A 15360-nucleotide genomic window follows, 5' to 3' on the forward strand; every position below is an offset into this window, starting at 1 on the left:
AGCTGGTATTTATAAGTTATCTTATTAGGTTCTAAACACACCATTGGTCCTCTGGGGTATCCTTCGCACTGATCTTCGGAGCTTGAGCGTAGTTTTCTAGGAAGGATTATAGCGAGTCTACCCGTCTTCTGCGCGAGGGTGGCCTTTGAAGTCGGCAGCAGCCGAAGGCTGGGTCTCAAGGTGGTGCTCAATGAATCCCAGGCTCTGTTATGTCATGGAGCCCGGAAAGCGCGGCCTCGGGGGCCCACTTTATGATCCAAAGAAAATATTGTTTAAACGTGTTTTACGTATATACATATATCGAACTATGGCAGTATATCTGATCTAAACTCTTTTAATGTGCTGCAGGACAGTGTTACATTACTTAAAACTAGCTGTTATAACGATTGTGTTAACTCTGTTGAAATCGCAACAGGATGTAATCCTAGAAAGTTCTGATTTTACGTTAAATTATGTCTAAGTGAAATTCAATCTAATTTAATAGGTATATGTCTTATAATAACATGTAGTAGGCAGTCGCTTGGCTCTGCCCCTGGCATTGCTGACGTCCATGAGCGACGGTAACCACTCACCATCAGGTGGACCGTATGCTCGTCAGCCTATACGGTAATAAAAAAAAGAAACGTGAGGTTGTTCCAGGTTATAAAATATAAAACTATCAATGAAATAACTGCGTTTTTTTGTGCCTAATGGGATGTTCTTTTCAATCTAGTTTTCAATCAGATTTCCACTTAATTCCCTACCTATTCGCTATTCGCTGTCCTAAGGAGCTATTCCAGCTACGGGCGCGCGAATTGGTGAGAATTTGCTAACACTAGCCCTAGTGCTTCGCAGTGCCTACCGCCGGATTGGAATCTCGACCCACTGAGAAGACCCGGCGGGAAACTCAATGGGCTGTGTCTATGGGTTCGTTCGTTCGTCGAACTCTTCGTTGTAATCGAGCAGTTCAACGAGGTTGGTGAACGGTCCTTGAGGGGCCTAAAAGCACCGAAAAAGGATTCGGGGGATCCGACAAGACATGATTCAGGCGATGGTGGCCTTGCGTTGCTCCGTCGCCTGAGTCGGATATTTGATTTCCACAACACTGAACCAATTAAAGGTTAAAACTTCAAAATGTTAAAACATAAGAGAATCAAAACATCTTTCAGAAACTGGGGTAGCAAGGGGGCGTGTAAATAGCCCTCCTGCGGCGGGAGCATATAAAGCGGGGTTGTAGAAAGGCGTGTAAATAGCCGTCCTAAGCGGTATGTGACAAATGTTTGTCACTTATAATTAGCGGAGCGGTAAAACTATATAGCGGTAAACAAAAGCTAGTAATCAAACTAAAGATATAAATTAAATACACATAAGCGAGCGGGCGGGCGAATGATTACACGGAAGCAGCAATAAAATGGCAATAAATTAAAAGAACTTGCACTCACCTGTAGACCTTGCCAGTGACTGTTGTGCGGGCGTCGGCGATGGAAGCACGCGGGCGGCGGGGGGGTGACGAAGCTCACGTAGCTTTTCGTAAGCACAAGCACCACATAATATACAAGTGCCGCCATCTAGGCAGCTAGCGGTAAAGCGTGATCGATCGGGTAGAACCACGCTTTGGATAGTCGCGGTAATTAGTAACTAACAAACTCCAAAGGTGGCGCCATCCCAATAATTCATTAGCATCCTATTACTAATCCGCGCGCAACCAGAAACACTTAATTAAGGTAGACAGTAAAACATAAAACACTGTCAACGTAACGAGCGATGTCATGCATTGATTATCATGTGGGCCCCAACCCCATTCTATTCCACAGATAAAAAATATAAGTCGCAATATATATCCACTGTTCATTTATCCTTTTTAATTTCGATTGATTCGTTGGTGCAGTACTTAGCACCCTGACTGTTGCGCTGAGGGTCTTGGGTTCGATTCCCACAGAAGACAAATATTCGTGTGATGAACAGGTTTGTTTGTTCTTTGTCTGGATTTTTATTAATAACTAGCTGACCCGGCAGACTTCGTAATGCCTCAATCGATAAATAAAAGACCTAAGCTTTTGTATAAAATAAACTTAAAATACACAAAAGGAATCCGTCCGACGAGAGACACATCAAAGGAAAAACAAAATTGTTATTTTTATTTAATTCCGAGCATTTTAATATTTATCTACCTTTGAAACCTTCTCTGGACTTCCACAAATAATTCAAGACCAAAATTAGCCAAATCGGTCCAGCCATTCTCGAGCTTTAACGAGACTAACGAACAGCAATTCATTTTCATATAGATATATTATCAATAATTAGCAATTCATTATTTATCATTAATATGATTAATAATTTGGGCCCGAATGACCCTGCGTGATTTGTTTCCAGTTATCTATTTATTTATCCTTGACGTTCGAACGGCATTGTTCATGACACGAAGGGCAAGTTATCGATTAAACTACAAGTTCACATACTCGCCTCGACCTTGTGGATCTTGACCGTAACACAAACTACCTCTATGAATAAACAAAATTTGTCATATCTGAAATAGCATCGCTTAGCGTTTTTGAACTAGATGCTTTCGACAAAAATCGCCGCTGGGTCAACATATCACGTTACGTTGGGTTACGGTCAGCGATTTAGTTTTTTAAATTTTTGTATTTATTACACTAAGTTATTTATTATTGGAAGGCGTTCGCAAATAAATCCCTGTTCTAATAGGGATAGCTGGTGCTTATAATTCATCCAAGGAGGTTATAAAGAACAGTTTCAAAAGAATACTAAATAAGACGCTTTTGTAGCTAATCGGATATTTTTATAAATATGGCGAGTTAATTTTAGAGCGAAGTAAGGTTATTTAGTGTAAAATTATAAAAAAACATATATCAAAATAATTTCATAATAAGCAAGCATTAAGTTACGAATTAAATTATTACTTTTATTGCAAATAGTATGTTATAATAAAAAAATCATTAAATTATTGTATTGACATCGGTACTTGACAAGTGTGCTAAATATCAATTTAAAGCGGACGAAAACCATGTTCTACGATTCTTTTACATCTATATATATATAAAAGAAAGTCGTGTTAGTTACACTATTTATAACTCAGGAACGGCTGAACTGATTTGGCTGAAAATTGGTGAGGAGGTAGCTTAGAACCAGGAGAAGGATATATACTTTTTATCACGTTCCCGTGGGACGCGACATAAAACGTGGTATAACAAAACGCAACTGATATGGAATAACAAAACGCAACTGACAGCTAAACGTAATATATTCTATGGTTAATTATAGTAGAATTTTGAAGTTGACCGGTTGATGTGCTTGAAACAATGTATACATACTTTCATACTTACCTTCGGAATTACAGCCCTGCCATAATCGAATTATTCTATATGAATATAATGGTAAATAAGTTAATATTTAAAGCACTAACCTTGGGAAACCGAGCGGTAACCATCCGGCGTCATCAACGGTGTTTCACTGTAACCGTACATTATTCTCGGTTTTCTTCTTTTATTAAACACACTTTGGTATATTTACCAATTCAAAATTACTATTTAAATTCAGATTCACTAAAAACCACGATTAGACACTTTCGTTTTCAATACGTAATTAATCCCTTAAAATTTACTGGCAACATAATTAATTAATGAGCATATACAATAATAGTAATAATACAATATAAATAATTCATAAAACTACTAGGATTGTGTGAGCCAAAAGTTAAGTTTTAAAAGTAAGGTTTTCTTTGGACGGTGAATACTTCTGGTGTATACAAACAGAAGGACTTATTCTGTCTGATGCTGAATGACTGAGAGATGTGGCGTCTACCAATGTCGACGTCAGCTCTAGGTGCTTTGTTTAAAAAAAAAAATTCAGACCATAACACTTCTGTCATCGAATTCAATTAAAACATGGAATATTTTTTTGAAAGCTCTCGTAAAGGAAAGTTGTCTGAAGTATCAAAAAGAGCAGCTGTACTTACAGTTTCAATCGGACCAACCACATGCGAGCGTAAGAATTACGAACAAACATAATAATATGTACACTTTTATATGTATTTTGTTTTTATTAAGATAAATCAATGTTACGATTATGTTTAAATCGTAACACCGGTAATTATATTAACGCAAGTGACTATGTCGGAAATAGATTCCCCAACCTATACGTACCAGGTGAAAGATCTCGCGGTGGGCTCAAAAAACGCTGGATGTGGTAAAGGCGGATATGGAGGAGAATAACCTCACCCAGAAGAATGCCGAAGACCGGGCAAAGTGTAGAAGTTTAAGTAAAAAAGCGTACCCTAGCACTAGACCGGGAAAACGCTAGGAAGATGAAGAAGTGACATCATTCTAAGATAGATGATTGTCTACGTTAATGGAAGTTACATGCATTACCTTAGCGGGTAGCGTTCCACGAGCCTGCGGAATTCATGCAACGTGGACGTAAATAAGGCATAAGTGGTCACTCCAAGTTAACTGTTAGTGTTGTATCTAGGCCTAAGGCGCGTAGTGGTATTCGCGTTGTGCTGTCGTTTTTGTCCGGCAGTAGATTAACCGAAGTCTGCACCGGAAATGTATATGTTTACGAGCTACGGTGCCTCCTTACCATCAGGTATGGCGTATTCTCTCGTATACTTACAAGGCAATTAAAAAATCAAGGCAGACGAAAACTTCATTGAGAATGAATGACGATTTTCTTATGACAGAGATTTGGAAATTTTAAAATTTGTAACATATTTAGCGTGTATTTTCATAGGTTCAATCATAAGTAGGAATATGTAGGACACGGTTAAATACAGTAAAAAATGATTTTTTTATTTATTTAATTAATTCATTTAATGATTCTTATGAGATTCTTAAAGAAACACCTGTAAAATATAATATTAACCACCATGAATACTTTAGTTTTGGTATCGATTTTTGATTTTTGAAATATGTTCAAAATTACAAATTTTTGGACCCTTATTTTATTTTTCACAAGAAATCATCGTTAACAGATCACTTTAAAGCGTTTTAATCTAAACAGAATTTCGACTAAACCAGTAAAATTTATTAATTCAACGTATTTTTATTCGCAGCTGTATTATTACTATTCACGTATATTTAACATAATTTTAAATTCCATTCAATATTTTGGTCACATTATACACTGTCACAATACACAACCGGAACGACTTCATCTTTATTTTTAGAAATTTTATTTCGTGCAATAATCACACCGCGATCATAAAATGGTGCGCGAAGGTTTTTCCCACCGCACGTCGCGACTCTGCTGGTGGTGGGTTGCCACTACCACCCCCATAGTGCCGACCCCTGACTTGTAAGGGGTGCGCAGAATACAATCACTTTTATATGTATATTTTACTGAGTCATGGCCTTTTTCACAGAGACCATTTGTTTCAACGTAAATAGTTTTTTGTTGTTTCAATGTAGATTTTGCAGAAGCTAATAGCTATCTGACTAATGTTTGATTGATATGATATGAAGCCTTAGGCTTTACAAATATTTTAATGAAGAATAAGAGATATGTATTTTTTTGGCTTAGTAAGTAGAGCATGTAGACTGTGGCGGGGAATTCATTGCATAAATTAAATTAAATCTAACTCAAGTCATATGTTCTTATGATTGTACTTGGAAAGCTCATGCTAATACACGTATGATAAATATACCTAATATGATTAAATATAGGATATTAAGATCACTTTTTGTCATTGTTAATTTTGTTAGTTAAGTTGATTGGGTGTAAGCATCAGTTATTTTTACTAAAATACCAATTTTGAATGATTTGAAATTTTTGAGTTTAATTTTCACAGCTGAATTCAATAGTTTTACTTCTTACTTTAAGCCTTAGGACTGTCATTAATCGAAATTAATCAAATAGGTATTTACAAGTAGTGACCCAAAATATATTATCGGCAATGCATTCGTACCAAGCGATTACTTCACTATGCTGGTATTTAAATTTCGTAGACTGTTACTTATTTTTGTAAGGAAATACCTTTCTAACACATGTGTGGTGAGGAGGTGGGGAGGAGCTCGCTGAATTATGAAATTAGTTTGTCATTCCCCAAACCAGCGCACGGCGATTCCAGTTTGAGGAGCTGGGTTAGACCCTCTACTACTTCTTAATGAAACGCTTTGCGAAACGATTGACTTCCACGGAGAAGGAATAGCATCGTGTAATAAAAATCAAAGCAGAGTCATTCCAGTGAATTGGCCCCACAGTGAGTTAGTCAGGACCTCAGCGCGAGGCTGAGGTGTGAAGCACCAATTCCCCCTCGTTCAACCTAGTGAAGTTTCTATGGTTGAGTGATGGCCTGTGGGTGAGCTGCCAGCGACAGATGCGATGGAGGGAGACCATTGTACGGTTCTCGAGAGCGTCTAGAATCTTTCCCTCCCAAGTGTCAGCCTGGAAGCTCACATAGTCCATTTATACACCCATTCTTGATTTATTTCCAGCCGTAATTTTAGCTTGTTACAGTTTCAACGCCTAGTTGTTGAGTGAATATTGTAATAATAGTACCTACTTTTTTATAAGTATATTTCAGCAAATCTGAAGAAAGCAGATTATCGCAAGGCCCATTACGTAAGCTACTTAATAAAACTATCTTCGAGATTATCTACTAAATGGCTACCGAAAGATTTGGGACACCGGAGGTCAAACTGAGGTCCGACTTTCATGCGATAAACAGCTTAATGTAGTACCATCAAAGAAACTACAGTGTTACTCATTATAATATAGTTCTTCATTATTTATGTAATATTGCTATTCAATAAAATAAACTATATCAAGGGGTGAAAGGGTATTGTTTAAGCGACATTTCGCTTAATATGCCACATTTCTAAAGATAAATTAATAAATTACAAAGTTAATTAAAGGTGCGTTTTATTTGGTATTAGCATCAACAGTTCGACATTTTTAATTGAATTTTAATTACGTTTACTCCATTCAAATAGCTGAAGTTTTTTTGTTAATGATATTTTTCCAATTTGTAATCTTTAAATGGCACTCTTTTGCAAAAATGTTGCTTAAACGAAATAGTCTTTTCACCTGTCGATATGTTAAAAGCTAAAGGAGACTGAAACGATTACATACATTTTTGGGCCCGATTGTAACGTGATGAAACTAATATGAATTAATAGATTCAGATTTATCAGTACCTTGCTGAAAATTATAAAAGTTTTCTCAATCTGAGAGCCGAGTTAATAAAGATTTAGTAAAAGTTAGGTTATGTTACAATCTCTTTAAAAGAGCTGAATAATAACTTATTTCAGCATAAGTAAATGTTTATCCATTGGATAATCTTTTAAATGTCATATTATGAATGAATATCAATGATATATATCAGGTATAGAATATGGAATTGCTATCCCACAATTCACACAGCGATCCATAATTTCAACAGTATCCAATGCAACAATTTCAAGTCAAACGTGTGAGCGATCTTCGGTGTCCAGTGTAGAAGCAATTGTCGTGCAAGGCTGGCAGAGTTGGAATCCGTAATAATAAACCAGTGATCGTTGAAAATATAAAAACAGCCCGATAGATACACACGCAAAATGCGTCGAACATACAAAACGAGTAGAGCAGAAAAAACCAACAAGCGCCATAAAATAATTGTATAATCTATGAACAAACGTCATGTCAGCTTACTGTCAAAGCTTTCATCAAAAATACAATCGATTTTAATCGATTTGAAATCGATAATCATATTACTTTGCTAAGTAATAATAGACTTTTTCTTCATTTATGTATATAATCGCAATTAAATCCGGCGCATACCGCACTTGTATACAACAAGTATAAATCGCTCATTTAATTACTTTGCATTAATTACCTAGTGCAATGTTTTTCTTTTTAAAATCCTGTAATCGATTAATTAAATCGATCACACCGTTATACCGACAAAAACTAACTTTCTCATTTTTCTCCGGCCCCAGAAAGAGGATTGAGGTGATTTTTTATATTCTTATATAAAAAAATATGACAAATTTTTTAGACTACATTCCAAGTTATTACATTTTTGGCCCACGATTTTCCGTCTCCTTTACGGGAATAATAACATTCTGATCTGGATCGATATAGCTCGCAGAGTTAATAGGCTAAGGTGCAGTGGGCTGGTCAGATATGTCGCAGAACCGATAACCGTTGGGGTAGACGTGTTCTGGAGTGGAGACCGCGAACCGGCAAACGTAGTGTAAGACACCCTCCTGCTTGATGGAGCGACGACCTGCGGCAGGAACTGGATACGTAGAACCGAAGATCGGGTTCAGTGGCGAGCTTTGGGGAGGCCTATGTCCAGCAGTGGACTGCCGCAGGCTGATGATGATGATGATGATAACATTCTCGTTGAACTTGGATGGACTATGTGTTTACGATGGTTTAATTAAGGTTAATTTTGCTTTTCTTGAGATGTTGAGAGTTCTTGATTTAAAATCAGAATGTTTGAGTGCTTTACGGCGCAAATAGGCTGGTGAAGATAAAGGTGGAGTCTGAAGACGGTATCTCAGGCAGGTTCTGGCGGTAGGTCTCCAGCTGGATGGTGGCATTGACGTTGTAATACGTACGTTGTAATGTCTATGGGCTCCGGTAACCACTTAAAACTGGTGTAGCGTGGTTCATATGTCTGTGCCAAACGTAAAAAGGAAGTTTTTATTTTCAGGACCTGTGAGTTTTCTCCGCTCGAGATCGGGATAGTGTTGTGCAGCTGGTATTGTATACCTGGAACAAGAAAGTATACAATATAGTTCAGTATGTAGACAGCAGCGTGGTTATACTCCTGACATTGTTGATGTTCATGAACGATGGTAACCACCTACCATCAGATGGACGGTATGCTCATTTGTCTACAATGGCAACAAAAATATTTCTTTACGAAAACAGATAATAATAATAAGTGTTTGATGTATGTAACGAGTCAATCTGTAAAGTTAATAATTATTTACTAGGTGATGCCACGTGAACAAAATGGGCTCCGGTCTTATCGTGCTTAATTTTCGTGTTCTTATTATCTTTGTATGTTATAATACTATGATATAATACAATATTGAAGAAAAACCAGTCGACACGTACGGGAGAAGAATAAGTACCGATACACCCAGAATAAATCTCACTTTGGTCTTAATAGCACCACGATTCCCGTCGATGTCGTAAAAGGGACTTGAGTTTTATTAAAAAATCGGGCTGCAGTGTTATATCAGTGATCTGTCTAGCATAATGCGTCTGAAGAATACAGACGTCAGATGACAGATTATCGTATCGAGCGACCAAATCAGAGTAAAAATCCAGAAGCTTTTTTTCAATTTAAAGAAAAAAGAATACGTATCTAATACCAATTACGACTTACTTAACCCAATTACTTAATTCAACATTAATTTTGAATTTTAAATAATGTAAACAAAAAAAAAAACAAGCATAGCATTCACAAATCACAGACTTAGCGGAAACGTCATTTGTTTGAGAAATGGTTCGTGTTAAAATAATAATTTTCTGTTTATGTTATATGCATTTGTCGGGCATGCAACAATAAACTGTAATAATTAAAATTACTTTTAGGGTTTAAGCTCGCATTTATGATTTGCTCTATTAAAGTAATTGCACAACTTCGTATTCTCTTATCGTGTAGATCAACTTCCCAATTAAACAAACTGCAAGAACTCAAATTTTTTGAAGTTCTTTTGGTGTAAAATGTAACTAATAAGTTAAAAAAGAAAAATAGAGAATAATATAAAGACAATAAAAAATCTTCAACTCCGTATTCTGTATATTTAATTTTATTCAGTCAATCCCTTCGCATCTTTGCGTTCAATGAAATCTTTTCGGGCGAAAATTGTTATTTGATCATTTTATGGAAAGCTTTTGAAACAACAGGGTAGGCAGCGGCTTAGTTATGCCCCTGACATTGATTTTGGGATGATTACTGGATACTCTGTTAGCCGAGCGAGGCTAGTTTGAGTGATTCCCATCTGTCAATCAACTAGACGATTGAGGCGTCGATTACTTGCCGAGCCCACAAACTATTTTCATGGCGGTTGGAGATTGATTCGTTTTTGATAGCGTCTAAATCGGTCGTTTAGATGTGAAAGGTAGAGATAAGTTATTTTAATCTACAATCTTACCAAAGGTCTGGTCTATTGAAAATATAGCTTTTTTATATTCCTCGTGTAGGCAGACGAACATACAACCCATCTGATGGTAAGTGGTTACCGTCGCTGGTGTACGTCAGTAATACCAGTGACAGAGCCATGCCGCTGCCTACCGCTTAATACTCTCCACAAGCCCCGTTTGAAGAAAGCCATGTTCCTATTTCGTTCAAGCTTTAGTTTGTTTCTTAGATTTGGAGTCGTGTTGAGTAGTTACAGAAGACCATACACATCACAATATTAAAATCGTGTGCCTTGAGATACACACGGGCAACGAAGTCTAAATTACATAAACGAGGCTTGTGGAGAGTATTAAACGGTAGGCAGCGGCTTGGCTCTGCCCCTGGCATTGCTGACGTCCATGAGCGACGGTAACCACTCACCATCAGGTAGGCCGTATGCTCTTCTGCCTATACGGCAATAAAAAAAAACCATAATATATTGTGAAACGCCTATCATGGGACCATGATCCAAAATTGCAACGCACAACTGCTTCCCGGTAGAAATAGGCAGGATGTAAGTGGGACGTGAGCTTGTTCACTCATAAGCTTAACATAGTTAATAAATTAGAAGTCTACCAGATTGAGCTTTCAATACACCCTACCACCAGTTATGAGGACGTGATAAATCATCAGCATCACTAACTTGCACTTGTCCTGTGAGGTAACTTTTAATGCTCTGAAAATAATTAGCTAAACATTCATTTTTTTTTGATAATTATTTTACACTTGCAGTTTAATCGATAGACCTATAAAGCTTCCCTAGGACAAGCAGGCGAGCGTGGGATCTATCGGAAGAAGTGGAATTTGCTTAGTGGGTTTTACAGCTGTCCGGGTGACTCCCAGGGCTATCTGTCGGCCAGATTGGAATCGTGACCCTTTGAGAAGATTCAGCGAAATACTCAGACAGGCAATAAATATATATTTATCCTGGATTATGTATTGATTTCTTTTAAAATGTGTGTTTAATTGGTAGATTCCTTTGTCACCACAATCAATACCAAGAGAGATTTTCTATAATAAATAAATTTTGTGATAATAAGCTATGGTGCGTCGTACATACGATTGAGTTTGCACAGTTTTGCTATCGTTATCTAATTAATGTTTTTCGTATAATAACAATCGACATTTATACAAGGTATATCTACCTACTCGTGTCGTTTTAAAAATAACTCACTAAAAATGAAAATAGCTGAAAACTCGTATTTATTAAGTTCAATATGCTATTTATAAATTTTAAATGTGACACTTTAATTTAAAATAATTTCTTAAGCCAGTAAAAAATATACATTATCGCCCATTTTTCAAAATTTAAGAACTACAGAATCAGTTAACAAGAAGATACTGTGAAGAGTTACATGCTCGTAATTTAACTGAAACCCAGAATATTTATAGCCAGTCCCGACTGTCGAGTAGATTACCTTGTGTTGTACCACTAGATATATTTGCTTTATCTCCGACTTTTATAGTCCTTTAATCAATTCGGGTTTAACTTTGTGCTTTCGGTTTTGTGTGTTACATTATTAGAAAAAATAAAGATGTGCGGTGTCGTGGGACACCGGATAGAAACGAAGTTCCTTATTATAAAAATATTAATTTTAAGTTCTATTCGAGGTATAAACGTGCGAACTTACTGTGGTACATTTAATTCACGGTTGTTTGCATAAGAGTTAGTGTATTGCGCAAACGAACGCTCTGAGATCGTGGTCAATGAATGATAAAAAAATATGTTATTTTTTGTACGTTATTACAAAGTTAAGTCGTACAATGTGTGCATTACTAATTTGTAAGTTATTACAAAGTTAAGTCGTACACTGTGTGTATTACTAATAAAAATCTTACGTTACGGACGTTTTTTCCCGTTTAGGGTACCCCTCCGCATCGTCCCATAAGGAACTTCGTTCCAAAAATCACAAAACATGATGTACGTTTGTATATGGATTTAATTAAAATATGCTTAGACCGTCCGTCTATGGGGAGAAGACCAAAGTATTTTGATTTTCAGCAGAACTGATTCATTGAATCGGTAGATAATAAGGTCAATTGCAACATGTAATTTTTTAATGATTATGCTCACGGCCCTTGTGTTAAGTGGTTACGGAGCTCGTAGACCTCACAGCGCAAATGCCGCAACTTACCATGATAAATGAGGTCTTAGTTTGACAGCTGTTCCTCCTTTCACACCAGAATGTATGACTGCTTCGCAGCAGAATTAGGCAAGGTTTCCCGTGCGAACCTACAAGTACGCCCTACTGATATTGATTACGCAAAAAAATAAATATTTAAATTTGATTTTTATCAGAGGACAAGCGGCGCGCTCCGGCTCCGCTCGGGTCTTTAACAAAAAATTTCAACCATATTTGACGTTGTTTAATTTTTTTTAGTAAAAGAACACTTATTGCGGCATGACTATAATAGTTAGACATATTATTATGCTGTCGCGCCCCTTGTTGTAAATAATAATGTGTTCTACAAAGTCGTAGTACATTATTTTATTCTAATCAATAGCTTTCGCAGGGCACGCGACGTAAAGAATATTTTAGGTAGTTTTTTTACACCTTGGGTTACATTATTGGAGTTTTTGTAAAGATTCTTATTTTTTTTCAAATGTCTATGTCACTCGGGAATAGTGTAGCTTCCAAACAGTGAAAGAATTTCTCAAATCGGTTCAGTAGTTTCGGAGCCTATTCAATACAAACAAACAAACAAACAAATCTTTCCTTTTTATAATATTAGTATACCTAGTCTTGCCATAAATACTGAGACAAAGGGAAAAAAAATTCTATTGCAAATAACATTTATTACTTTTACAGTGTGTTAGTTTAATACATAAATATAAAACAATTTAAAGTATAAAAAGCTTATTCGAAGTGGTCTCCATTGGCTGCAATACAGTCCTTTAAACGTTGAGGCCAGTTATCAATAGAAGCACGCACTCTTTCCATGGGAAAATTTTTCACTGCCAATCGTACGGATTGTTTTAGGGACTCCAAATTATCATTATGAAGTCCTAAACGTTCGTTTCCAACCAAGACTGCGTAGACCGAGCTTTATGACCTGGCGCCGAGTCTTGCTGGAAGGACCATTCTTGATTACTGAACATGGTGTTGTTAAGGGGCTTTACTACCTTCTCAAGAATGGTATCTTGATACACTTGTGCCGATATTTTGATACCTTTTTCACAAAAATATGGCTCAGTCACTCCTTCATGGCTAATACCCCACCAAACCATCACTGAAGTCGGATAGTGCCCACGTTGCACTCTGTCGACTAATTGGGAAGCTTTCTTAGAGCTTTGAGCATAAATACGGTCATTTTGTTTTGTTAAAATGTTACTGCGGTCCTCGTCAGGCGGGACGTGGTACATGATCAGTTGGATTTGCTGTCCTTCACATCGACACGATCGGTCGGTGTGAGGGTACACACTTCGGGGGGGGATATGCGGATTTATGCCGCGTATAGACCCCCGGGGCCTGAATTTCACCCTGAGTACATAAGACGGGCCCTGAATCACGACAGCCGCCCACCTCTGCTGGTCGGGGACCTCAACGCGAAGCACGTCGCGTGGGGCTCCCGACTTAACTCAGCAGTGGGCAGGCGGCTGTTAGAAGATGCCGATAGGGGTGACTACTCTGTGGTCGGCCCCGACGAACCCACACACATCCCGACCGCCGCGCGCTATCAGCCCGATGTGCTGGATTTGTGTGTGCACAAGGGGCTACGGTGCCCCGTAACGATCGAGGCACTGTACGACCTGGGTACCCCCCATCTCCCTATCCTGGTAACACTGGCAATGGGGCTCACCCGGGTTGCGATCTCGCCCCTACTGGGGGACTGGGAGCTCTTTAAGAGACGACTAGTCGACCTTCCCGTGATTCAGGACCCCAACACCCCTGATGGGGTCGACGATGCGGCAGTCCGCCTTGTTGACTCCATCAGGGGAGCGATCGACCAGGCGACGACTCTTGTGCCCAGCGGCGGGCCCAGAGGTAGACTCACGGCCCATCTGAAGGCGATTATTCGCCGGAAGAGGGGCTTGAGGAGGCTCTAGGCGACAACTCGTTGTCCCAGGATAAAGCGCGAGCTTAATGAGCTGGAAGCGGAGCTGGCGACAAAGATTAGTACCTTCCGGGCTTCCCACGCTTGGAGGTTGCCCTCCAAGCGTGATTGCGTGGGAAGCCGACGTGAAGTTGGCGCTGTTTGCCGACGACAGCGCCTACTTCGCGTCATCTAACTTCCCCTCTGCGGCCATTTCGAAGATGCAGAGGTTATTGGACTTACTGCCCCAGTGGCTGGACCGATGGAGGGTCGCGGTCAACGTGGGGAAGACTGCGGCTATTCTCTTCGGTCCGGTCCGCACAACAGTCGTCCCGGGACAGCTCAGTCTCCGTAACGCTAATGTCGAGTTTAGATCCAGCGTCCGGTAATTGGGGGTCAATATCGACCGGAGTTTGAGGATGACCGCCCACGCCATGTCGGCGTTGGCGGCCGCTCGCTATGCGAGATTCCTCCTCCGGCCGGTGTTGGCCTCCAGGTTTCCGGTCAGGACTAAGCTCGGTTTATAAGACGTATGTCCGTTCCCGTATCACGTACGCAGCTGCGACCTGGTATCACCTCATCCCGCAGGGTATGCGGGCGAGGTTACAGGTCCAGCAAAATCTGGCTCTTCGCACGATAGTAGGAGCAGGGCGTTACGTCAGAAATGCCGTAGTCGCCCGGGATCTGCATGTGGAGTCGTTCGAGGAGTTCATCCGCAGGCTAGCTCGTAATCTTTACGAGCGGGTTGACGGTGGACCCCACGAGCATCTCCACAACATAGCTCCCTTGCACGCCAGACGACCTGATGGTCGGGCGCTACCAAGGGAGCTACTGGAACCCCCTACTATGGTAAGATAGTCGGCTTAATCGGAGTGATATGGGAGTGCTCATAACGAGTGCCCCCATGGGACTGAGCTGTCCCCACTCGTCACTTCCCCCCACCCCGTTGGGTGGACCACTCCCCCGTCTGGGGAGTGTTGTAACACGGTCCCTCCCCGTGACGGTCTTCCCCTTCTGGGGAGCCCGGAGCGGGTGAGCGCCTTACTAGTGCCGCGGCTCCCTCTCTGGTTTGTGGAGGTGGGGCCGCGGCATGGGCCCGGTGGCATGCCCCTCGTATCCGCTGACTGTTGTCCCTGTGTTGTAAATAGTAGTGTAGTCTAGTTTTAGTTAGTTGTAGTTAGTGTGTAGTTAGCTGTAAGGAAAAAAAA

General features: G+C 39.5%; 1 protein-coding gene across 3 annotated transcripts in view; it reads right to left on the reverse strand.

The window, feature by feature from the left end:
• Window positions 1-15360, reverse strand: part of LOC101738757 (solute carrier family 12 member 6) — a 419122-nt gene that overhangs the window by 148298 nt on the left and 255464 nt on the right. The window lies entirely within an intron of this gene.

This window comes from Bombyx mori, chromosome 5 (genome assembly GCF_030269925.1).
Source record: "Bombyx mori chromosome 5, ASM3026992v2".
Classification (NCBI taxonomy): domain Eukaryota; kingdom Metazoa; phylum Arthropoda; class Insecta; order Lepidoptera; family Bombycidae; genus Bombyx; species Bombyx mori.